Genomic DNA, 12344 nt, shown 5'->3' with positions numbered 1-12344 from the left:
GCTGCGTGAAAAACGCAGAATATAGAACATGCTGCGATTTTCACGCAATGAAGAACTGATGCGTGAAAAACAGACCTATTGAAATGAATGGGTCATGATTTAGTGCGGGTGCTATGTGTTTATGTCACGCATTGCACCCGCACGGAAAACTCGCTCGTGTCAAAGGGGCCTAAGAACTCCTAAATAATCTGTGGTTATTGCCGTGTTTTTTGTGGCCTTTTGTCCTATAGAGAAGGAAATGTCAAAACGCCTGAAAAAACGCCAAGGGCTAGAGCATGCTGTCTCTTTGCCAGAAAGACAAATATAATGCTACCTTATGAACAAAAAGGTCAAGAGCAAAAAAATAAAAATAAAAGGAGCTACAAATGCGCCATTAAAGATGTAAAAGTGCACAAAAACATCAGCAAAAACCTGCGTGTGAACCCATTCTAATACATTATCTAGAGGGCACAGTTTTTACAGTAAGGCCTCATGCACACAAACGTATTTTGTTTCTGTGTCCGTTCTGTCTTTTCTGCGGATAGGATGCGGACCCATTCATTTCAATGGGTCAGCAAAAAACGCGGACAGCACACCATGTCCTGTCCGCATCAGTATGTCCGTTCCGTTGCGCTGCAAAAAAAATCGTGCATGTCCTATTTTTTCCTAGTTTACGGACAAGGATAGGCATTATTACAATGGATCCGCAAAAATAACGGATCCGCAAAAAAAAGGATGCCATACGGACGTCATACGTTTTTTTGGCAGATCCACAATTTGCAGACTGCAAAACACATACGGTCGTGTGCATGTAGCCTAATTGTGGATTTCACTTCAGTTGTGGCAAAAATGCAACAAAAAGGCCTCATGCATACAACCATATTTTGTTTCCTTGTCCGTTCCGGTTTTTTTGCTGATAGGATGCAGACCCATTAATTTCAATGGGTCCGCAAAACACATATGGTCGTGTGCATGAGGCCAAAGGCATGCACTTGCTGTGGTCTTCCTGCGGTGTGGTACTGGTACATTTCTCTGTAATGTTTTTTTTTTTTCAAAAATAGGCACAGCAATAACTGCAAGAAACCCCACAGTGCGGTTAAATTGTGTTTTTTTTTTTTTTTTTTACACCTTCATGAAACCATGCAGCATTTGGCCACCTTCTGGCAACAGAAACCCAGGATTTGACAGCTATATAGGAATACACCCTGAGTGACTTGTCTTTCATTTAGGACAGTGGTGAACCCTCCTTTTTATATATAAAAAAATCCATATTGTCAGACTGAGCTACGTAACACGGCTGCAATGATGTTTTTTCTTTACTGTATTTCATTTATATTATAGTCTGAGAGCATATTTATTGCTCAGCTATATCATTACTATTTTTTATAAAACTTTAATGCTAGTGTTTTTAAAGCAGATATTTCCTTTCTGTCAGACCCCATTCACAAGCCCATATCTAATTTGCGGTCAGCAAATTGCGGATCTGCAAAACATGGATACCGGCCATATGCATCCCGCATTTTAAGGTCCCACACATTCCACCCTCTGTTAGAACTGCCTATCGTTCTATCTATTTTGCGGGGTTGCGGAACGGACGTACAGATGTAGACGGTACACTGAACAGACATACAGATGCGGACAGCACACTGAACGGACATACGGATGCGGACAGCACACTGAACGGACATACGGATGCGGACAGCACACTGAACGGACGTACAGATGTAGACGGTACACTGAACAGACATACAGATGCGGACAGCACACTGAACGGACATACAGATGCGGACAGCATACTGAACAGACATACAGATGCGGACAGCACACTGAATGGACATACGGATGCGGACAGCACACTGAACGGACATACGGATGCGGACAGCACACTGAACGGACATACAGATGCGGACAGCACACTGAACGGACATACAGGTGCGGAAAGCACACTGAACGGACATACGAATGCGGACAGCACACTGAACGGACATACGGATGCGGACAGCACACTGAACGGACATACGGATGCGGACAGCACACTGAACGGACATAAGGATGTGGACAGCACACTGAACGGACATACGGATGCGGACAGCACACTGAACGGACATAAGGATGCGGACAGCACACTGAATGGACATACGGATGCGGACAGCACACTGAATGGACATACGGATGCGGACAGCACAATGAACGGACATACGGATGCGGACAGCACACTGAACGGACATAAGGATGCGGACAGCACACTGAACGGACGTACAGATGTAGACGGTACACTGAACAGACATACAGATGCGGACAGCACACTGAACGGACATACGGATGCGGACAGCACACTGAACAGACATACGGATGCGGACAGCACACTGAACGGACGTACAGATGTAGACGGTACACTGAACAGACATACAGATGCGGACAGCACACTGAACGGACATACGGATGCGGACAGCATACTGAACAGACATACAGATGCGGACAGCACACTGAATGGACATACGGATGCGGACAGCACACTGAACGGACATACGGATGCGGACAGCACACTGAACGGACATACAGATGCGGACAGCACACTGAACGGACATACAGGTGCGGAAAGCACACTGAACGGACATACGAATGCGGACAGCACACTGAACGGACATACGGATGCGGACAGCACACTGAACGGACATACGGATGCGGACAGCACACTGAACGGACATAAGGATGTGGACAGCACACTGAACGGACATACGGATGCGGACAGCACACTGAACGGACATAAGGATGCGGACAACACACTGAATGGACATACGGATGCGGACAGCACACTGAATGGACATACGGATGTGGACAGCACAATGAACGGACATACGGATGCGGACAGCACACTGAACAGACATAAGGATGCGGACAGCACACTGAATGGACATACGGATGCGGACAGCACACTGAATGGACATACGGATGTGGACAGCACAATGAACGGACATACGGATGCGGACAGAAAACTGAATGGACATACGGATGCGGACAGCACACTGAACGGACATACGGATGCGGACAGCACAATGAACGGACGTACGGATGCGGACAGAAAACTGAATGGACATACGGATGCGGACAGCACACTGAACGGACATACGGATGCGGACAGCACACTGAACGGACACACGGATGCGGACAGCACACTGAACGGACATACGGATGCGGACAACACAATGAACGGACATTCGGATGCGGACAGAAAAATGAATGGACATACGGATGCGGACAGCACACTGAACGGACATACGGATGCGAACAGCACACTGAACGGACATACGGATGCAGACAGCACACTGAACGGACATACGGATGCGGACAGCACACTGAACGGACATATGGATGCGGACAGCACACTGAACGGACATACGGATGCGGACAGCACACTGAACGGACATATGGATGCGGACAACACACTGTGTGCTATTCGCATCTTTTGCAGGACCATTAAAATGAATGAGTCCGCATCAGATCCACAGAAAAAACCTGTTCAGGTGTAGACCAAAAATAGAGTCGTGTGAATGGGGCCAAAGTTAAAGGAAACCTGTCACACTGAATATGGTATCGTATCTGTTGGCAGCACAGTCCTACAGATAGCTGTCAATCACTGACTAAGACCGCCCACTGGACTCCTAAGCCCAGAATGAGCACAGATTTGAATGCATAAATTACAAATTAAGCTTTATTCACGAGAACGTGATTTACTCCTATGTGCTTTCTGTGTGTATAAAGGACTGCACATGTATGACACACGTAAAAGTAAAAGGTGCTGTTCACACCTCGGCCCCTGCAGAGAAACTCTGGGCTTACATTATTCTGGTCCATGCAGACGATGGTCTATGTCCTACACAGAGATGTGGACATCATTAAAAATGGTTTGTGTATTGTAACCTCAACATGGATCATTTTTAGGCTACCTGCACACATTTCTGTGCAGATTTCTGTGCGTTTCCGTACCAAATCCACAACAAAACCGCCATTTGTTACTTGTGGTTTTTGGTGCGGATTTGATACTGTTTTCCCGCAGATCTCAATGAAAGGGGTGAATCAGCTCTATTACAATGCTGCATTTTTAATATGACGCGTTCACTTTAATTACTTCCCTTTCAAGTGACTGTGAATATTTAAAATTCCATTTACATTCTGCAGAAAAAGAAATCAGTGCGGATTTCCTGAAAAAGCAAAGCATTTACCCACCAAAGGTAATTTCCAAGCCTTCTGACGTAAGACCAGCAGCTTTTACACAGTTCTTGTTCCTCTTGGCACAGTTGCTGTTGCTCAGCTTTTCACTTTTTAAATCTCATCAAGCTTTTGTGCATTATGACAGTAATTTCCATTAAAGGGGTTGTCCGGGTTCAACTCTAAACCTGGACATACCCTTATTTCACCCAGGCAGCCCCCCTGAGGCATCTCATACTCCGATGCGCTCCCTTGCCCTGCGCTAGATCGCGGAGGGCACGGGCTCTTTTGTTTATCATAACACACTGCCGGGCGGAAGCTTCCGCCCGGCTGTGTGTTCGGTGACGTCTCCGGCTCTAATGGGCTGGCTTTAGCGCTGCCCTAGCTGTTTTACTGGCTAGGGCAGAGCTAAAGCCTGCCCATCAGTGCCGGTGAAGTCACCGGGCTTCCTGGCAGCCCCATGGAGAGCCCGGTACGTCACTGGAACTCCAGAAAATGCCTTTGCCCTGCCATCAATGTTGTATCGGTGCCTAATCACTGGGACCACCACCTACTTGTGGAATGAATGGGGCCATACTGCAGTTCTCTGTACAGCGTCTGATTGGGATCGGCACTACATGAAGAATAAGTGTGCCACCAGTATGGCTAAAATTTACCCAGAGCCATCTCCCTATGGTCCATCAACTACAGACCCAGGGCACCAGGTGAGCCTTAGCAAAATGGCATTGGAAGCCATTGGCATTTTGGTACACCTTGAAGGATTTTTTGCATTGCAATGATTTTAATGGACATGTTGATGTAGTTGCTTAACTCATATACATGTCCCCCATTTTATTTTATTTTTTGAGTTTATTTTAATTTGGACTTTCCTGATCCCTTTTCACCATGTAAACCAATCCATCTGGTTTGTTTCCATCCTGTATGTAGCACTTCCTGTTCCTGTATCCAACCAAACCCATGATGCACTTCTCCTTTTTCTGCCACAGCTCCAGCCCTGCCCCTAACAACCCTCAGCTAGGAGTTTATAGCTCCTCCAACTCAGCTAGTTACATATGTAGTAGAGGGGGCACTAACATTCTTACACCTAGCTACTGCCTTTAATGGCTAGCAAAGAATGTCATCTGTGTATCTAATTCCAGGTTCTCTGATACTGTGTTTTAATAATATTGTTATGCCACTGTTTTTACATGCATTATGCCTGGTTTTCCCAGCAGGTGGCAGTGTATCTAGCAGAGAGTACCTTTAGATAGAATGGAACTTACCATTCCATTCTGCCCCTTTTGGGCAGAAGTAGGCTTGTCCTGCTTCCTACCAAGGGAGTGGTTGGAAGAGGAAGACATAGTTGAGTTTTAGAGTCCAAAGAGACCAGACATGGTGCAGTGAGAGGAGCATCCCCCCCTCCTGCTGCAGGAGCCCCGGGAAAGCAGCTTGCAGAGCACCATGACTGTAGGCAGTTCAGTCAATGGCCAAAGGCACACCACTCAACGGTATCAGAACTGCTAGAAAGTCCAGTAACCAGACTGAAGCCAGAGATTAGCACAGCAGCAGAGAGAGAAAGCAAGGTATTCAGGTTTACCTGCAAGTTTACCCTTAGCCTACTGGAGCCAAGAGAAAGATCAAGTATTGTTTGGATGACACAAGTTTATTGCAAGTTTATTCAAGTAAAAACTGTTAAACTTCACCAAATCTGGACTGCTTACACCAACTACAACTCCTTTGTTGCTGCGGAGCCTAACCCCGGGGAGCAACAGTATCCAGGTAGGAGCACCGTGACACAAAGCTATTAGGGCCACAACATACCACTCGGCATTCCTAAATACTGGGACCCGGTCGACCCTTGGGGATCGGCACACCGCACATAGACACTCTCCTATGGACAGAACAGCACAGGAAAAGAGAAAGAGCTGCCTGGACTTGGGCATGTGACAGATCAGGAAACACGAGCAATAAAGGTAAAGGAAATATATTACAAAATTACAGAAACCATCAATGATTATTTTAAGGGATGTTAATGCAGTCCAGAAAACCCCTTTAAACAGAGGCACATATAGGAGCACCATCCTTTCCATCAGCTATGGTGAGGTCTTATCTGCTCACAGTAACAGATATTCTGCTGAAGGAAAAACACTCGATTACATAACGACGTTAACGTGTAATTTTCTTTTCATAATGAAGCATCAGAGAAGCCTGCAGGAGCACGCTCGTCAGCGGTCATGACATAAGTGCTGTTTCTATGGGGAGGTTTTGTGGTGTCACAAGGAACAGTGTGATTTATTTTATTAATTTAGTAAGGGAAAAATCTAATCAGTTCTGCTACTGTTTCTGCGCAGGCAAGTTGTTAACAAAATTGCAGCTTCCCTGAGCCATTAATGAGAAATAATGAAATGAATGTACCGTAATCTACGTGAAGCATCTTTACAGGGGTTCTCCGGCCGATGAAACGGGCTCAGAACGGTGTAAAATTACAAAATAAGTGACCAACCACAGTGTAAGCTGCCATTAAAATGTCACCTAATCTTTATTCCAGCATATACAGTATACACAGGTACAGGTATGGGCGTCATACAGTATGAACCTTACCGTTCCCCTGCGGCTCCTATTTCAATGCTTCTGGTCCGCCACTGGTCTCTCCTTGCAGCACACACTCAACATACAGTCAATCATTGGCACAGTGGCCAAATATGCAATTTTTTTCATTTTATATGCCAGTCTTTTCTTTAAATTGTTTTATAGGCCTAGATTTTTTATGGAATAGTGGGTAGGTATAGGGACTTGCCATTACCTCCCACTCCAGTACATTTCCTAGCCTGAGATACTGGGCTCATTACTGTGGGGGAAAAATGAAAGCCTCAAAAGCTGCATGACCTGTTTTGGGTGTGCAAACTGACCGCCATGTGTTTTGATTTGAAGTACGGTACATAGGTAAGGTAACCTACCGGTATGTATAGTTAGCGCCCAGACAGGCAAGGTGATTTATTTTGTATATGTCACATACATGTGAATGCTTAAAAGTGATTAATGAACTTGGATGTCCCATGTTGTATGTAAGAAAATAAAAGTTTTTGGACTTTTAACCCCCAGAATCCACCCAGCTATTTCTGATGGGTGATGTAGCGCGCGGATCCATCCTGTCACCTATTCTGAGGACGTGGTTTCTAGCTGGATTTGTGGATCTCCCACCAGAAGTCTCTCCTGATACCAGGCAGTCAGCCCAAAGCACTCGTATATAGATTGTTGACCTTGTCTAGGCAGAATGTCTATGAAGCTTTCCCAGCTTAGAAAGAAATGCTCCACATATGTTTCTTTTTTAGGTGAGGCCTCCACCCAGTCCATCTTCATTATGAAGGAAAGTTTCTCCAGGAATAGTCTGAATGGTGGTGGAGATGTGTCTATCCATGTATGTAGTATTGTTTTGATCCCTGCTGCGGAAATCATGTATAATAGTTTCCGGTTGCCCGGTGTACAAGGATGGTCTTCAGGATCTGTGTACCCAAATATTGCCCATATTGGGTTCAGCGGTGCTGCTGAGGTGAGGTGGGTTGTAGTGAACCGGTTTACCTTTTGCCAGAAGGCTTGTATTATTGGGCACTGCCATAAGCAGTGATATAAGTCTGCTCCTTCTGATTGACAGCGAGGACAATTTGTAGTTGTCTGGGTGCCCATGTGAAAACCTCTTATAGGGGTGATATACGCGCGATTATATAATTGTAGGTTCATCTCAGTGTATCGGCTCGATGGTACACATTGGATACCTAGTTCCATTGCTTTCAACAGGGTAATGATGGTCAGCTGTGGGATGTGTCTGAGCCAGCCGGTCAGGGCCGTCCTCGTGTCGGTGTAGTCTACAGGGGGGTGTATGAATTTATAACATTTAGTTGTGTGGCCTCGCGTGGTGGGGGGATGGTTGAGAGTGTTTAGTAATGCCGTGTTCCATTGGTGATAGTTCTGATAATTCTTTGGTTATGTAACTTTTTGCTTGCAGATATGGGAAGAAAGTAATTCTGATGTTTGGGAACTTTTCTTTTAAGGCATCTAAAGTTAGTATCTGGTGTGTGGCGTTGTCTGTGAGTTGTCCTATTTAGTAGAGGCCTCCTTCACACCAGGAATAAAATTCCCTGTGTGGTGAACCTTCTTGAAATTGTGGATTGCGAATAAAAGTGAAGTGTAGGGAGCACTGGCGGTGTAGGAATGTCAGGGTCCTCATCTTCTGCCATGCCTGCCATGCCCACCAGGTAGACATCAGGAGAGGATTATCCCCGTTATGTTTGGGGACATTATGGAATGGTAACTGTAAGAAGTTTTGAAGGGATATGTGCGGGATGAAAGTTTGGTGCCTAGTTCTATCTGTAAATATTGAGGTAAGATGTGTCCAATCTGTTGTAATTCGCAGCAGTGCCGCTATGTTGTATGCCCTGGTGTTGGGGAAGTTTAATCCTCTGTTTAGTCTGGGTTGTTATAGAATATTATACGGGATTCGTGGGCGTCCGCCCTTCCATATAAAGGTGCGATATAGGCCATTTAACTTTTTTTCTTCTCTTGGGCGTAAATATAAGGGTAAAGAGTGGAATATATATAACAGACGGGGAATTCTACCATTTTGATAAGGTAAACTCTTCCCACGTATGATAGTGGTAAATTACGCCAATTTGCCAATGTATTTTCCAACGCTTGGATATATGGCAGAACATTGGCCCCATATAGTCTCGTAGGGGATCTTGTTATAGGGGTGTGTCTTTTCTGCCGCAGCACAGGAGGCGTGTCTATGCTCTCCCTATCACAGCTCAGGGGGCGTGTCCATGCTCTCCCTATAACAGCTCAGGGGGCGTGTCTCAGCTCTCCCTATTCTGGAGGATAGGTCATCAATATTAAAAGCCTGGAAAACCCATTTAACCCCTCAAGGACCATCGCCGTACATGTACGGCGCTGCTGGACGTGACTTAACCACTTCAACCCCGCTAGCTGAAACCCCCTTAATGACCAGACCACTTTTTACACTTCTGCACTACACTACTTTCACCGTTTATTGCTCGGTCATGCAACTTACCACCCAAATGAATTTTACCTCCTTTTCTTCTCACTAATAGAGCTTTCATTTGGTGGTATTTCATTGCTGCTGACATTTTAAATTTTTTGGTTATTAATCGAAATTTAACGATTTTTTGCAAAAAATGACATTTTTCACTTTCAGTTGTAAAATTTTGCAAAAAAAACGACATCCATATATAAATTTTTCGTAAAAAAAAAAATGGTTTGGGTAAAAGTTATAGCATTTACAAACTATGGTACAAAAATGTGAATTTCCGCTTTTTGAAGCAGCTCTGACTTTCTGAGCACCTGTCATGTTTCCTGAGGTTCTACAATGCCCAAACAGTAGAAAACCCCCACAAATGACCCCATTTCGGAAAGTAGACACCCTAAGGTATTCAATGATGGGCATAGTGAGTTCATAGAACTTTTTATTTTTTGTCACAAGTTAGCGGAAAATGATGATTTTTTTATTTATTTTTTTCCTTACAAAGTCTCATATTCCACTAACTTGTGGCAAAAAATAAAAACTTCCATGAACTCACTATGCCCATCACAAAATACCTTGGAGTGTCTTCTTTCCAAAATGGGGTCACTTGTGGGGTAGTTATACTGCCCTGGCATTTTAGGGGCCCAGATGTGTGAGAAGAAGTTTGCAATCAAAATCTGCAAAAAATTACCGGTGAAATCCGAAAGGTGCTCTCTGGAATGTGTGCCCCTTTGCCCACCTTGGTTGCAAAAAAGTGTCACACATCTGGTATCGCCGTACTCAGGAGAAGTTGGGGAATGTGTTTTGGGTTGTCATTTTACATATACCCATGCTGGGTGAGAGAAATATATTGGTCAAATGCCAACTTTGTATAAAAAAATGGGAAAAGTTGTCTTTTGCCAAGATATTTCTCTCACCCAGCATGGGTATATGTAAAATGACACCCCAAAACACATTCCCCAACTTCTCCTGAGTACGGCGATACCAGATGTGTGACACTTTTTTGCAACCAAGGTGGGCAAAGGGCCACACATTCCAGAGAGCACCTTTCGGATTTCACCGGTCATTTTTTACAGATTTTGATTGCAAACTTCTTCTTTCGCATTTGGGCCCCTAGAATGCCAGGGCAGTATAACTACGCCACAAGTGACCCCATTTTGGAAAGAAGACACCCCAAGGTATTCCGTGAGGGGCATGGCGAGTTCCTAGAATTTTTTATTTTTTGTCACAAGTTAGCGGAAAATGATAATTTTTTTTTTCTTACAAAGTCTCATATTCCACTAACTTGTGACAAAAAATAAAAACTTTCATGAACTCACCATGCCCATCACAAAATACCTTGGGGTGTCTTCTTTCCAAAATGGGGTCACTTGTGGGGTAGTTATACTGCCCTGGCATTCTAGGGGCCTAGATGTGTGAGAAGAAGTTTGCAATCAAAATCTGTAAAAAATGACTGGTGAAATCCGAAAGGTGCTCTTTGGAATGTGTGCCCCTTTCCCCACCTAGGCTGCAAAAAAGTGTCACACATCTGGTATCGCCGTACTCGGGAAAAGTTGGGGAATGTGTTTTGGGGTGTCATTTTACATATACCCATGCTGGCTGAGAGAAATATCTCGGCAAAAGACAACTTTTCCCATTTTTTTATACAAAGTTGGCATTTGACCAAGATATTTATCTCACCCAGCATGGGTATTTGTAAAATGACACCCCAAAACACATTGCCCAACTTCTCCTGAGTACGGCGATACCAGATGTGTGACACTTTTTTGCAGACTAGATGCGCAAAGCGGCCCAAATTCCTTTTAGGAGGGCATTTTTAGACATTTGGATCCCAGACTTCTTCTCACGCTTTAGGGCCCCTAAAAAGCCAGGGCAGTATAAATACCCCACATGTGACCCCACTTTGGAAAGAAGACACCCCAAGGTATTCAATGAGGGGCATGGCGAGTTCATAGAATTTTTTTTTTTGGCATAAGTTAGCGGAAATTGATTATTTTTTTTGTTTTTTCTCACAAAGTCTCACTCTCTGCTAACTTGGGACAAAAATTTAAATCTTTAATGGACTCAATATGCCCCTCACGGAATACCTTGGGGTGTCTTCTTTCCGAAATGGGGTCACATGTGGGGTATTTATACTGCCCTGGCATTTTAGGGGCCCTAAAGCGTGAGAAGAAGTCTGGAATATGAATGTCTAAAAAATTTTACGCATTTGGATTCCGTGAGGGGTATGGTGAGTTCATGTGAGATTTTATTTTTTGACACAAGTTAGTGGAATATGAGACTTTGTAAAAAAAAAAAAAAAATTAAAAATATTTCCGCTAATTTGGGCCAAAAAAATGTCTGAATGGAGCCTTACGGGGGTGATCAATGACAGGGGGGTGATCACCCATATAGACTCCCTGATCACCCCCCTGTAATTGATCACCCCCCTGTAAGGCTCCATTCAGGCGTCTGTATGATTTTTACGGATCCACGGATACATGGATCGGATCCGCAAAACACATACGGACGTCTGAATGGAGCCTTACAGGGGGGTGATCAATGACAGGGGGGTGATCAATGACAGGGGGGTGATCAGGGAGTCTATATGGGTGATCACCCCCCTGTTATTGATCACCCCCCTGTAAGGCTCCATTCAGACGTCCGTATGTGTTTTGCGGATCCGATCCATGTATCCGTGGATCCGTAAAAATCATACGGACGTCTGAATGGAGCCTTACAGGGGGGTGATCAATGACAGGGGGGTGATCAATGACAGGAAAGTGATCAGGAAGTCTATATGCGTGATCACCCCCTTGTCATTGATCACCTCCCTGTAAGGCTCCATTCAGACGTCCGTATGTGTTTTGCGGATCCGATCCATGTATCCGTGGATCCGTAAAAATCATACGGATGTCTGAATGGAGCCTTACAGGGGGGTGATCAATGACAGGGGGGTGATCAATGACAGGGGGGTGATCAGGAAGTCTATATGGGTGATCACCCGCCTGTCATTGATCACCCCCCTGTAAGGCTCCATTCAGACGTCCGTATGTGTTTTGCGGATCCGATCCATGTATCCGTGGATCCGTAAAAATCATATGGACGTCTGAATGGAGCCTTACAGGGGGGTGATCAATGACAGGGGGGTGATCAATGACAG

The sequence above is a fragment of the Bufo gargarizans genome, chromosome 11, assembly GCF_014858855.1.
Source record: "Bufo gargarizans isolate SCDJY-AF-19 chromosome 11, ASM1485885v1, whole genome shotgun sequence".
Taxonomy (NCBI): Eukaryota; Metazoa; Chordata; class Amphibia; order Anura; family Bufonidae; genus Bufo; species Bufo gargarizans.
The sequence above is the reverse complement of the archived record's forward strand: the minus strand, read 5'-3'. Positions refer to the sequence as shown.